This window comes from Desmodus rotundus, chromosome 10 (genome assembly GCF_022682495.2).
Source record: "Desmodus rotundus isolate HL8 chromosome 10, HLdesRot8A.1, whole genome shotgun sequence".
Taxonomy (NCBI): domain Eukaryota; kingdom Metazoa; phylum Chordata; class Mammalia; order Chiroptera; family Phyllostomidae; genus Desmodus; species Desmodus rotundus.
This window is the reverse complement of record NC_071396.1, coordinates 55,662,336-55,677,446: the sequence shown is the minus strand read 5'-3', so window position 1 is coordinate 55,677,446 and position 15,111 is coordinate 55,662,336. Positions and strand designations below refer to the sequence as shown.

The following is a 15,111-nucleotide window of genomic DNA, read 5'->3' as shown; positions in this document are numbered from 1 at the left end:
AAGCATTACAGCTATATGAGTTAATGTATATATCGTTATACATAAAAAATTAAACATGTTTAAAATTAAACATCTGCTGTCCCCTTCTTTCTCTGCTTCTTTCAGAACCTGGCACATGGTGGCTGCAATGTCCAGGAGGGGCCACACAGAGATGATTCTAGGGAATGCTGGCCTGAGGTGGGCAGTCGTAGCTCATAGCTCTGTGATCCACATGGGCTGAGAGCAGTGCTGCCAAATGTGCCCCCCCACCCCACTTCTGCCAGATCAGGACACGCTCTGGCAGGTGGAGCAAATATTGGCTTATGGTAGCATAGTGGATGGGCTGCCATGTGTAAGTATCAGCATAACATGGGATCCCCAGCACCTGGAGGGCCACACCTGGAGGAAACATGGCTAGCCCTTGGGGGTCTCTGGGAGAGCCTATGGTGGGGAGCAAGCATACGGATGCTGTTGGGCACCTTGACTGTCTGCAGCATCAACCAGTCAGAATGGATACCAGCTATGAGGTCCTGGATGTCCCAGATATGTCAATTATTAACCCTTTTGTTCCTGGATTATGGACAGATTCTGGGGCGGAGTTTCCTTGTAGAGCTCAAGGCTGTGGCTATTTATTAAAACTACAGGTATAGTTAATATTTTATAAACCAATACTGCCTCACTGGTGAAAACTAGCAGAATATCAGTCAAAGGGGCTATAGGAAAGTAAATGAATTTTTGAGCACATGGTATTAGTAAACTGGGGTTCTGATACATCAGTTAAGGTCCCATGGTCACACTGCCATTGTGAGAGGGATTTCAGATTTGATCCAAGTCTTGGTTCTAGAATCATTAGAGGCTAAGAAAGGGAGAGTTGGGGGCTCTGTTGATGATCAGACAAACCTCCGGGTTCCGATGACTCTTAGAAATACCATGTAAATGGCTATTAGGCTTGTGAAGTTTCCATCACTGGACTCCAGGTGATTTTTTCATCACCCGTCCAGTGGGAACTGAATGACCACAAGTAGGTGTGTGGCTGTGTCTCTCCATATCTGTGTTTGCCCTGAACGGAACATGCCCCTCTGCTTGGGTGTTTCCAGAGGTTTGCAGGACATACACTCAGTTTCCTGTGCATCTTCAGGAAGTGAGCAACATACTGGGAAACCAGGTGACATGGAGATTGCATGTCACAAAACACCAAGGGCCTTTTCTGGAATCTCCAAAAATCCAAAAAATTGGTGGTGGTTTCTTTGCAAAGCAATTTGTGAAGCAACTGTTATGGAGGGTGGGGTGAGTGGGTTGCCAGAATGCTGGAGAGTATGGAACTGAGCTGAGTTTAAATTACAACTTTTGGCATTTCTTCTCCCTGAATTTGGAAATTTTAAAGCAAAATCACATGGCTCTGAAATCAGTATCTTCTGAGAATAGCCCAGTGTTAGATGGCCTGAAATGGGAGCTGGGAAGTGGGGCTTCTTAGTTGTATTAGCTTTGAGCAACAAGTAGGAGGTGCACACGATGGGGCAGCAAAAACTCTGGCCACTGAGTCAGCCTGACTTTGATCCCAGATTTGCCATTTACTTGGAAAATGGATGAATTGGCAGTTCTCCTAGCCTCAGTTGACCCATTTGTAAGTTGGGGTGTGTGTGTGTGTAGGCGGTAATAATACTTCTCATATCTCACTTGCATTTCAGTGTGTGAACGTTGTGGCAAGGGGTAGAGGTACTCTTTCTGCACAGTTCGCCTGGCTTCACCCTGCTTCTCCTCTGGGTCCCCTCTCAGATGCCTCTTCATTCAAGGGGCTTCCCTAGTGTTCTGATGGGAATGAGGTGCCCTGTTATCCTCTTTCCTAGAACCCCATTCTTCACACTTTCTGCACAATTGCAATGATAAGTTTTGTTATTGTGTTTATATATATCCCTATTATCTTGGAGTGTGTAGTCTACTTCTCCAGTAGACTACACACTCCAAGATAATAGGGATATATTTGTTTTTAATCTCATTTAAAAGTGAGAATATCCATAATTCTCTTTCTGTTCTGCTTGTTTGTTTATATTGTTTTTTAGATAGATATGTATTTGTTGCCATATTATTGTTCCTATTTTTGATCTTCTTCTTCTTAAAGAAGACCCTTTAGCATTTCATATAATGCTGGTTTGGTGATGATGAACTCCTTTAGCTTTTTCTTGTCTGGGAAGCTCTTTATCTGCCCTTCAATTCTAAATGATAGCTTTGCTGGGTTGCCAGATGGGAGGGGAACTAGGGGATGGACAAAAAAGGTGAAGGGATTAAGATGTGCAAATTGGTAGTGACATGATAGTAATTGGGATAGCATAGGAAATAAAAAAGTATAGCATAGGAAATGGAGTAGCCAAAGAACACATATGCATGACCATGGACATGGTCAGCAGTGTGGGGGCATAGCCTGAGGGAGTGGAGGGGGTGGGTGGAGGGGCCAAAGGGGGAAAAATTGGGACAACTGTAATAGCATAATCAATACAATATAATAAAAAAATAAAATTAGAACTAAAAAAATGAAAATATCATGGGTGAGGGGTATGTAATACTGGGCAGGCTACTGACGTCTGACAAGTAACTGTTCTGTAATTAATAGCAATGCCTGGCATATAGTAGGTACTCAATAAAAACTTGTTGAATGAATGAATACATGGGATTTTGTGGATTGGAATTGAAATCTAAACTTTCTATAGACTTATGATGGAGATTTGTATAATGGAGCTTGCAAAGAGGCATGGATGCTATTTTTACTTAATAATACTGAAGTTTTGAATTTATATTTTTCACTGACTTGCAAACCACATCTCTAAATTTTATTTATTATTATTATTATTATTTTGCATTTGAGGGGCATCAGGAAAATCACAGGTCTCATATGTAAACTTCAAAGTAAGTAGGCTGCAAATTTTTAGTAATTTTATTTTGGAGGGTCAGATAACAGGCAGCTGAAATTGAAACAGCTTCAAATGTCACCACATGCCTTCTTGTAATTCTTCTGGAGCATTAACTGCATTAAACCTTAAAGGTACAGTCTGTTCTTCCCAACTTTCTATAGATTTATACTAAGTAGGCACAACTATACCCAAAAGGCATTTCTTATCTAAATGGACTGCAATTATAATTTCCCTCAAATCCTCAAATTAGTTTTTGTGATATAATAATGGTTAAGAGCAGGGGGTCAGGAAATGATTCCTCTAAAGGGCCAGATAGTATTGTGACCATAAGATTTTATACTTTGTAAAGTATGGCAGGAACCTCGACTGTTTGGCCACTATGGCATACTTAGCATCTAGCACAACACCTAGCACATACTCTGTGCTCATTAACTCTTTGTGGAATGATGGAATGGATATTTGTCTGTATTTTTCAAAGGACTTTTATTCACTACTGGCACACAGTCCTTGCTCCGTGAGGCTTAGGATGAAAAACCTTTTCAAAACTGTAGCACACTCTTCTTCCTTCTCCTCTGCTCAATTTCTGCCACTCTTCTTCATTTTTTTAGACACAAATATCATCTTCTAGCATGCTACTTGATTTATTTATATTTTTCATGGGGGAAGTCACCAGCAATTTTTTTTCAATTTTTAAATTATTTTATTGTTGTTAAATTACAGTTGTCTGCATTTTCTCACCACCCCTCTACCCCACCCCAGCCAAACCCACCTCCCTCCCCTACCTACACCCTCCCCCTTGGTTTTGTCCATGTGTCCTTTATAGTAGTTCCTGAAAACACTTCTCCCCACTATCCCCTTCCCACTCCCCTCTGGCTATTGTTAGATTGTTCTTAACTTCAATGTCTCTGGTTATATTTCGTTTGCTTTTTTCTTCTGTTGATTAGGTTCCAGTTAAAGGTGAGATCATAGGCTATTTGTCCCTCAGGGCCTGGCTTATTTCACTTAGCATAATGCTCTCCAGTTCCATCCATGCTATTGCAAAGGGTATAAGCTCCTTCTTTCTCTCTGCTGCATAGAATTCCATTGTGTAAATGTACCATGGTTTTTGGATCCCCTCATTTGCTGATGAGCACTTAGGTTGCTTCCAGTACTTGGCTATTGTAAATTGTGTTGCTATGAACATTGGGGTGCATAGGTTCTTTTGGATTGGTGTTTCAGGGCTTTTAGGGTATAATCCCAGCAGCGGAATTGCTGGGTCAAAGGGCAGTTCTATTTTTAGTTTTCTGAGGAAATTCCATACTGTTTTCCACAGTGGCCTCACCAGTCTGCATTCCCACCAAAGTGCATTAGGGTTCCTATTCTCCACATCCTCTCCAACATTTGTTTGTGGATTTGTTTATGTTGGCCACTCTGACTGGTGTGAGAGTCAGAGTGGCAAACATAATGTGTGAGGGAACCTCATTATGTGTTTGGTACCTCATTGTGGTTTTAATTTGCATCTCTCTGATGGCTAGTGATGCTGAGCATCTTTTCATGTCTCTGGGCCCTCTGTATGTCTTCCTTGGGGAAGTGTCTGTTCAAGTCCTTTGCCCATTTTTTAATTGGGTTGTTTGTCTTCCTGGAGTGGAGTCGTGTGAGTTCTTTATATATTTTGGAGATCAGGCCTTTGTCTGAGGTATCATTGGCAAATATGCCGGTGAGATAGGTGGGGGCGGAGTCCACTTCCCCCTGCACATGGGGGAAACACCTACCCGATCTACTGAGGAACAAAGCGAACAGCCAACAGTACCCCAGTGTTTATGAAGATAGGACACCAAAAAGTATAGAGGACACTGAAAAAACAGATGGTAAGAGGGGATTGCTTTAGGATAAAAAGGTCCCTGGGACCAGTGCAGGAACAGGGCAACTGCAGCCCCAGGCCTGCGCCCACCGGGCCTGCCCCAGAACACTTGGGAGATAGCCAAGTTAACAACTCCCTGCCCTGACAAACAAGGCTTGAGCAGCACTGAGAGAGACCTGGTTGCTTGAAGTCGCAGGGAGGGGAATAAGGATGAAGTGGTAAACCCACAGAGACTGTGGGTGTCGGCTGGGGAGAGTTGAGAGTTGGCCATGTGGGGCCCTGACCCAGAAGTTCCCTGGTCTAGCTGGAGAGGTAGGCTGTGTGAGAGGACAGGCCCATCCTTGAATGTAGTGGCAGGCTTAAGCAGGAGGATTTTCTCAAAAAGAAAAGACCCTTGGGGGCACTTTGGGGAATTCTCCTGCAGCAGCAGCTTCAGTCTCCTCTCCACGGGCCACCTGGCGCTCCCATGGGGGTGTGGGGGGTATCAAGGCCAAATCCTAAGCACCGGGGAGTGTGCGCAACTAGGAGGGACCTGAGACCACAGGCAGCGGAAGAGTGAATCAAGGAAGTCCCTGTGCTCACACCCATAGCCTGGAGGAGGATGAGTTCCTGAACCTGTGGGTCGGGGAGCTGGAGAACTGGGACAGAGGCTGCTTGAGAGAAGATCTGGGCTAGGCCCCCTGAGTTGGCTGCAGCCAAAAGACCAGCAAAACTGGCTTGGGCAGTTTGAAGCCAGAGGCATTTAAAAAAATTTTTTTTGCATTTTTTAAAAAGTAATTCTTTATTATTATTTTTTCCTTCTTTTAACACCTTCTTCCTCTCTTTCCTTCTTTCTTCTTCTACTCCTTCTTTCTCTCCCTTCATATCTCTTCTTCCTTCCATCTTTTAAAATTTTTTTAAATCCCCACAAGTGAGAAAATAAAACCTGGAACTCTGAAAAGACCAAAGAGGGGTCATCCCAACACGTGAGACAGTGAAACAAATTTCACTTTGCTACTCCAGAGAACTTGTAAGATATTGCATATTTGAATTATTATTTTTCTTCATTATCCTACATCACTCATTTTATTAATATTTTTGTATCTCCTTTCTGTTTACTCTTCTTCACTTGACTGGTTAATTTGCATTGTTTGACTGTTTTCCACTTGTTCCCTCTTTCATAGTGTATTGTTAATTAACTGTCTTTCACTTCACTTGTGTTCTATTAGCACACTACTCTAGGACCTATACTCCCTATTCTAGTTATCCAGATCACATAGATTCTGTCATGTGATTGTTGCTCCATTACTATAGAAAATAATAACTATTCCATAATCTGTAAATATGACACAGAACCACTCCCAGATCTCAGCCCACTTCACTGTTTCCTGAACTTTATTACTGGTGTGGTTAAATCCATTCCCTCACACATTATACCTATTTTCTACCCTTTACTCTCATTTTACCTCATAATCTGACCTCCCACAAGCTCACAGCTTTCTAGATCCAACTCACAATCATTTCCCTCCACAACAAGAGTTTTATCTTCTTTCCACCCTTTCTAAAAAGTGGCTAGGTGGGTGAATTATCATGGTGAACACTATACATATCCAAAGGATCTCCTATCTCTTCTCTACAGGTTGGTATTTTAAATATCATAGAATACACTCGTGCTGTCTTAAACCATTGTGCCTTCCCCCTCCAACCTATCACAAAAAGAGGAGGTAGAAGCTGTGAACACCAGGATACCTCCCGGAAGAGGAAACACACCAACAAAGGAACTACCAACAGATAACAACAGAAGAAGGTGAAGGAGGATGTGGAAGCCACACTAACTCAATGCAGGACCTATCTGGAAATACAACTAAATAGTGGAGAAATTACTCAGAACAAACAACTGAACAAGAGCAAGAGAAAAGCCTCAAAATCTTGTACACACTGAAGAACCAGCTCCAACACAACAACCTGCCCACACCTACACAACAGAAAACAAGAGGTGGTGGACAGAGTGACCCTCAGTTAATCAGCTGGTGGGAAGGACCCACCAAAGAAAGACCCCAAAACAACCAAAAACCAAAGACATACACAGAGCCAACATAAACCAGAGCCCAAGATCAGTGAGCTCAGGAGATCAAGGAGACTGTACCACTGAATCTCACAGGTATTCTACCACAGAAGTTTACACCATAAACCCAGGGCGTCAGAACAGAGCAACTTAAGAAGCAGAGGCTAACAGGAAGAGTCTCACAAACAATGGGAACACAAAGGAACAATCCCCAAATGAAAGGAAATGAGGAAGGCTCAGAAACAATGCTAAATGAAAATGAGGCAATTCAACTATCAGATATTGAGTTCAAAGAATTGGTTATAAGGAAGCTTAATGAGCTCACACAGAATTACCAAAAATTACAGGGAAACTACAATGAACTCACTGCAAAATATATCAACATGAAAAAGGAAATAGAAACTATCAACAATTTCATGAAATTATATTCTTCATTTCCTCTTGGCCCTTGTTGATAGCTTCTATTTCCTTTTTCATGGGGTGGGGTGGAGGGATGGGGAGAAAAGGCATACAACTGTAATTGAATAACAATAAAAATTAAAAAAAAAAACAATTTCGGAACTTAACACAGTAGAAGGAATCAAAAGCACGCTGGATGAAGCAGAGGATCGGATCAGTGAACTGGAGGACAAGGTAGAAAAAAACACCCAGAATGAGCAAGAAAAGGAAAAGAGGCTCAGAAAGAATGAAGAGGGGTTAAGGGAAATGCAGGAAAACATGAAACATAATATCCGTATAACAGGGATACCAGAAGGAGAAGAGGAAGGGCAAGGGATAGAAAACCTGTTTGAAAAAGTAATGATGGAAAATTTCCCTAATCTGAGGAGAGAAAAAGTCACATAAAATCCATGGATCACAGAGAGTCCCAATCAAGAGGAACCCAAAGAGGCCCACTGCAAGACATGTCATAATTAAAATGGCAAAAATCTGAGACAAAGAAAGAATCTTAAAGTCAGCAAGTGAGAAAAAGGAAGTAACATACAAGGGAGCCCCAATAAGGTTAGCAACTGACTTCTCAATGGAAACGCTCCAAGCCAGAAGAGAGTGGCAAAAAATATTCCAAGTAATGAGAACCAGAGGCCTGCAACCAAGGCTATTTTACCCAGCAAGGCTCTTAATGAAGATAGAAGGCCAAATAAGGAGTTTCCCAGACAAAAGAAGTCTAAAAGAATACAGCTCCACCAAACCAGCTCTGCAAGAGATGCTAAAGGGACTGCTTTAAGGAAAGGAAGGTAATGAGAGACAGAGAGTGAGAGAGGAAACAGGTACAAAAAAGGGCAATGAATGAGTACGTATCAATAATAACCTTTTATGTAAATGGATTAAATGCTCCAATCATAGACATAGAATAGCTGAATGGATAAGAAAACATGACCCACACATATGCTGCCTACAAGAGACCCACCTGAGGACAAAAGACCTACACAAACTGAAAGTGAAAGGCTGGAAACAAATATTCCAAGCTAATAGACAGGAAAAAAAAGCAGGGGTAGCAATACTCATATCAGACAAAAGAGACTTCAAAAGAAGGGCCCTAAAGAGAGACCTAGAAGGTCACGACATAATTCTTAAGGGAAGAATCCACCAAGAAGACATAAACATTGTAAATATATATGCACCCAACATAGGAGCACCCAAATACATAAAGAAGATCTTGGAGGACTTCAAGAAAGATATTGACAGCAACACAATTATAGTAAGAGATTTTAACACCCCACTGTCTGAAATGCATAGATCTTCCTTAACAAAATATCAACAAAGATATCATGGCATTGAACAATGCCCTGGATGAAATGGACTTAACAGATATATAGAGAGAGCCTTTCATCCCAAAGAAACAAAATACACATTCTTTTCAAATGCACATGGAACATTTTCAAAGATAGACCACATGGTAGGACACAAAACAAGCCTCAACAAATTCAAGAAAATTGAAATCATATCAAGCATTTTGTCTGACCACAAGTTACGGAAACTAGAAACTAACCCCAAAGGAAAAAACCCAAAACACTCAAAATCATGGAGACTGAATAGCATGCTATTAAACAATGAAAGGGTCAAGAACAAGATTAGGGAAGAAATCAAAAAGTTTCTGGAAACAAATGGAAATGAACTCACAACAATCCAAAACCTGTGGGACACAGCAAAGACAGTCCTGAGAGGGAAGTTCATAGCAATACAGGCCTACCTAAAAAGAATAGAAACATTTCAAACAAACAACGTAACCCTACGCCTACACGAACTTGAGGAACAACAACAAAGACAACCCAGAGGAAGTACAAGGAACAAATAACCAAGATCAGAGCAGAATTAAATAACATAGAGACTAAAAGCAGAATTCTAAACATCAATGAATCCAGGAGCTGGTTCTTTGAAAAGATAAACAAAATCTACCAGGCTTTAAGCAGGCTCATCAAGAAAAAAAAAGAGAGGACCCAAATAAACACAATCAGAAATGAAAGAGGAGAGACTACAACTGATACCACAGAAATACAAAGGATTGTAAGAAATTACTATGATGAACTATATGCCAAGAAATGTGAAAACCCAGATGAAATGTACAAATATCTAGAAAAATATAATCTTCCAAAACTCAATGAAGAAGAAGCTGAAAGCCTGGACAGACCAATAATACCTGATGAAATTGAAATAGTAATCAAAAAGCTTCCAACACACAAAGGCCCTGGACCAAACAGTTTCACAGGAGAATTCTACAGAGCATTTAAGGGAGAGCTAACCTCTATCTTCCACAGATTATTTCAAAAAATTCAAGAAGATGGAAGACTTCCAAACTCGTTTTATGAAGCCAACATCATCCTAGTCCCAAAATCAGATAAAGACATAGCAAAGAAAGAAAACTTTAGGCCAATATCGCTGATGAACATAGATGCTAAAATCCTCAACAAAATATTGGCAAACCACATCCAGCAATATAATCAAAAGATCATACACCACGATCAATTGGGATTCATCCCAGGGATGTAAGGATGGAACGATATTCGCAAATCAATAAACATAATACACCACATAAAAAAAAGCAAAGACAAAAATCACATGATCATATCAATAGATGCAGAAAAAGCATTTGATAAGGTACAGCTCACATTTATGATAAAAACAATCAGCAAAGTGGGAATAGAGGGAGCATTCCTCAACATAATAAAGGCCATATATGAGAGACCTACAGCCAACATCATACTCAATGGACAAAAACTTAGAGCTTTCCCACTAAGATCAGGAACAAGACAAGGATGCCCTCTCTCACTACTCCTATTCAAGATAGTATTGGACGTCCTAGCCACAGCAATCAGACAAGAAAAAGAAATCAAAGGCATCCAAAGTGGAAAGGAGGAAATGCAACTGTCACTGTTTGCAGATGACATGATAGTGTACATGGAAAATCCTATAGACTCCACCAAAAAACTACTTGACCTAATAAATGAATTTGGCAGAACAGCTGGATACAAAGTCAATACTCAGAAATCAAAGGCATTCCTGTATACCAACAACGAAACTGTAGAAACAGAAATTAGGAAAAAAAATCCCCTTTGATAGAGCAACAAGAAAAATCAAGTACCTAGGAATAAACCTAACCAAGGGGGTAAAAGACCTGTACTCAGAAAACTCCACAACACTGAAGAAAGAAATTAAGGAAGACACAAACAAATGGAAGCATGTACCATGCTCATGGATTGGAAGAATTATCATCAAAATGGCCATACTACCCAAAGCGATTTATAGATTCGATGCAATCCCTATTAGAGTACCCATGACATATTTCACAGATATAGAAAAAGCATTTCAGAAATTCATATGGAACCATAAACAACCCCGAATAGCTGCAACAATTTTGAGAAAGAAGAACAAAGCAGGAGGGATCACAATACTTGATAGCAAATTGTATTATAAGGCCACTGTAATCAAAACAGCCTGGTACTGTAATAAAAACAGGCACATAGAAAAATGAAACAGAACAGAGAGCCCAGGAATAAACTCAAGTCTCTATGGTCAATTAATATTTGACAAAGGAGGCAGGAGCATATAATGGAGCAAAATAGCCTCTTCAACAAATGGTGTTGAGAGATCTGGACAGCTACGTGCAAAAAATGAAACTTGAACACCAACTTACACATACATGAAAATAAATTCAAGGTGGATAAACGACTTAAATATAAGTCATAACACCATAACAGTCCCAGTGGAAAACGTTGGCAGAAAAATCTCCGACATTCCACGCAGCAACATCTTCACAGACACATCCCCTAAAGCAAGGGACATAAAGGAAAGAATAAACAAATGGGACCTCATCAAAATAGAAAGCTTCTGCATGGCTAAAGAAAACACCATTAAAATGAAAAGAGAACCAACAGTATGGGAAAACATATTTGCCAATGATACCTCAGACAAGGGCCTGATCTCCAAAATATATAAAGAACTCACACAGCTCCACTCCAGGAAGACAAACAATCCAGTTAGAAAATGGACAAAGGACTTGAATAGACACTTCTCCAAGGAAGACATACAGAGGGCCCAGAGACACATGAAAAGATGCTCAGTCTCACTAGCCATCAGAGAGATGCAAATTAAAACCACAATGAGGTACCATCTTACACCAGTCAGAGTGGCCAACATAAACAAATCAACAAACAAATGTTGGAGAGGATGTGGAGAAAAGGGAAGCCTAGTGCAGTGTTGGTGGGAATGCAGACTTGTGAGGCTACTGTGGAAAACAGTATGGAATTTCCTCACAAAACTAAAAATGGAACTGCCTTTTGACTCACCAATTCCACTGCCCTGAAACACCAATCCAAAAGAACCTATGCACCCCAATGTTCATAGCACAATTTGCAATAGCCAAGTACTGGAAGCAACCTAAGTGCTCATCAGCAAATGAGGGGATCCAAAAACCATGGTACATTTACACAATGGAATTCTATGCAGCAGAGAGAAAGGAGGAGCTTATACCCTTTGCAATAGCATGGATGGAACTGGAGAGCATTATGCTAAGTGAAATAAGCCAGGCCCTGAGGGACAAATAGCCTATGATCTCACCTTTAACTGGAACCTAATCAACAGAAGAAAAAAGCAAACAAAATATAACCAGAGTCATTGAAGTTAAGAACAATCTAACAATAGCCATAGGGGAGTGGGGAGGGGATACTGGGGAGAAGTGTTTTCAGCAGTTACTATAAATGACAAATGGACAAAACTAAGGGGGAGGGTGGAGGTGGTGGAGGGAGGTGGGATTGGCTGGTGTGGGGTGGTGGGGTGGGGAGAAAATGCAGAAAACTGTAATTGAACAACAACAAAAAATACAATTAATAATAAAATAAAGAAAAAATAAAATGGTGTTTTGTTTATGGAATATTTTAAGAGCAAAAGAATATAACAAAAGATGATTTCATTAAAAATTATCAACTTTTAAAATTACGAAAGTGCTGCATCTTTATTCTAGAATAGAAGAAAATATTAAGCACAAGAAGAAAACCTAAAATTACCCTCACTTGCACTGACATAGCCATTGCTGATATTTTGGGCCATTTTCTTCCAAGTTTTATTTTGTGCATGTAATATTTTCATATATTGTGTTTAAAAACAGGAGTATGCTGTAAATGTTAAGAAGAGCCAATTTTTTGTTGCACTTACTACGTTTCAGGCTTGTTGTAAGTGCTTTATTCATATTTACTTAATTATGCAACAACCTTAAGATTCAGGTCCTAGTCGTTCCTCTCTTTTATAGATGAGGATACTGAGACAGTAGGCCCTTCAGTAACTTGTCTGGAGTCATACGTCCAGTAAGTGGTAGACTAGGCTTTGAACCAAGGCAGCCTGGCTCCAGAATCCATGTTCCTCATCACTATTTTTGGTGCCTCCAAATATTGCTTATGAGTTGCTTTCTTCTTCCCTTTTAAAATTTCCCCAACTGTTACATATTCTCCAAGATGATTTCTAAGGGCTATATGATACTTCAATGCTTGACTACTTTAATTTTTCTATTTTTGAAGAATTATTAGTAATTCTTTTTCTTTTTTTCCCTATTATGTATAATTCTATAATAAAGCAAAGTAAAAGCATACCTATATGGTATCTTTCTTAAGTTTCTCAAACTGGTATATGAAATTCAACAGAATCATCTAATTTAAGGAGTTTATGAGGGAGAAATATGAAAGTGGCCAGTTTTGGGTTTTATACATCTGAGTATTAGCCAGGTGCTTCATGAATCTCTTTAAGTGAGGTCCAGCTGCATCACCTCTTCTCATTATTGAATGGTTGCTTGGTAGCCAACCCTGTACTAGTGCAAATGTGTTCCCAGGTGGAGACAATGTAACTGTGGGAAGGGCTGTAAACAAAGGCTAATGGAAGATTCGCAATGTAAATTTAGGTGAAGATGGAGCAAGTAAAGTAACCCACATCTGTATATGTAACACCGCAGGCAAATTGGAGTGTGTTTCAAGCCAAAGAAAAGATCTTGCTTTATGAAGACACAGAGATAATTAATCTGTGTCAAATCGTGTTTTAAATACTTGTCTTCCGGATAATTCAAACTCACTGTTGCAGGAATTAATCTATTTCTCCTTTGCCATTTGTAATTGTCGACCTGACAGGCATTTATTTTGATTTTTTTGGTAATGTAAAGTGTTTATGGTGCAAAATTAACATCATTAGACAAAATGTCATCCTTTGGGTGAAAACACTGAATGTTTACCTCTTGAAGTGTCAGTCGGAACTCTTGTGATTGATGGGTGGTGCTATTCTGGGAGAAGTTCTTTAGCTGGTCAAGTGTGTCCTTTGCTGATATTCTCAAACACACAGCATGGTTCCATCTGAGGCCTGAAGGGGCGTGTGTGTGTGTGTGTGTGTGTGTGTGTGTGTGTACATATAAACTTGTAGAACCGTCTGGACCAAAATATGTGTAAACATTTTCTGCCCCTTCAGCTGGACTCCCACAGACATTCAGGTGGAGTCAGTTTAGAATGTATTCACTAATCTATTCAGTAAGCATTTACTGAGCATAGGGTGTATCTGCACTGCTCTTCATGCTGGAATACAAGGATGAATGAGAACCTCAAGGAGTGCATGGTGTTGTGGAAACATTAGCTAGGGAAATAAGTAATTGGAGACCATGAGCTACTGTCATGAAGGATAAATGCAGGGAACAACAGTAGCACAAGTCAGGGAGGGGGAGGTTAGAGCAAGCATTCCAGAGGAGGGTTCGCTTATGTTGGGCCTTAAAGGAGGCATTTACCAGGTGTGTGTGGGGCCCCGCCCGCAGGGCCCCTCCAGCTGCCACAGATGAGAATAACTCTACCAAGACATGATCTGCTTGGGGAGGAAGGGTGGTTGATCTTTCAAAGGAGAAGGGCCAAGAGCCTTTTCCTCAATGGGTTTTATTGGGTTCATTTTGCACAGGAATACAGGTAAAGCTCATCAATCATTGTCAGGCAGTAAGGATCAAACAATAGATAACATACAAAGAACTTTGAGGGCTTATTCTGAGTTAGGGTCAGTTAGTTAAAGGCTGTAAGATTTTGGGAAACAAACTCATTTCAGGCTTGGACTCATCATTTAAATTGAGGGTATTAGCAAGCAGGTTTCACAGGATTTTATGCATTCTTTCGTATGCCTCATCGCCCTGGGGAACCCCCACCCTTTCCAGCACAGGGCCATACCCACCTCCTGCATTGTTTCAGGCTTAAGTCAGGCAGGGGAAGTAAAGCAGCCAAGAGATTAGGAGACTTCTTGCAGACAGAATGAGAACTCAGGCTATGTCAAAGCTGAGGGACAAAAGTCCACCACCCCCTTTTTCTGTAGCCCCCCAAGTCCTTCCCTGAGTGCCCCCTTATGACTGTGCCTGTCTTAGGTCATCCCTCCTTTGAGGAATCTTACCTGTCATTGGCTAACCAGTCATCCACTGGGGGCCAAGCAGGGTAAAGTAAAGTGGGTGGAGATGGCACCCCTGCCAGGGAGATAAGCTTTGTCTCCTTAGTGGCTTATGGTCTCAAGGTCTCTGACTCAGCCTTAACCATAGGGGTTACAGCTTCTGAAACCAGGCAGGGTGGTTCCCAACACAGGTGGTCACAGTGGGGAAGGGTATTCCAGACAGAAGAAAATGTTAAAAGGCACAGAGTTATTTAACAGTGTATACTATTCAAGGCGGTTCTGTTACAAGAACTGCTAGAGTCTGAGGTGCCGAAGAGACTGCCCATATTCTGGTCATCCTTGGACTGCAGAAAGTGACACTTGAATGCATACAAGCATTGGCCATCTTTGTGTTAAGATTTTAAGGCAATAGGGAAAAACCTATGGGTGTCAGATCATTTCTGAAGCTGCCTGGAATTCTG

At 40.8% G+C, this 15,111-nt stretch overlaps 1 protein-coding gene across 6 annotated transcripts in view; it reads left to right on the top strand.

Annotated features, from left to right (window-relative positions):
• Positions 1 to 15,111, top strand: part of PRELID2 (PRELI domain containing 2) — a 336,985-nt gene that overhangs the window by 108,332 nt on the left and 213,542 nt on the right. The window contains exon 7 of one of the 6 annotated variants that reach the window (XM_053912679.2): positions 5,637 to 9,965. The exons of the other annotated variants lie outside the window; for them this stretch is intronic. The gene's annotated coding sequence lies outside the window, so the exon portion shown is untranslated. Of the gene's footprint in view, positions 1 to 5,636; positions 9,966 to 15,111 lie in introns of those variants that run through there. 6 annotated transcript variants of the gene reach the window in all.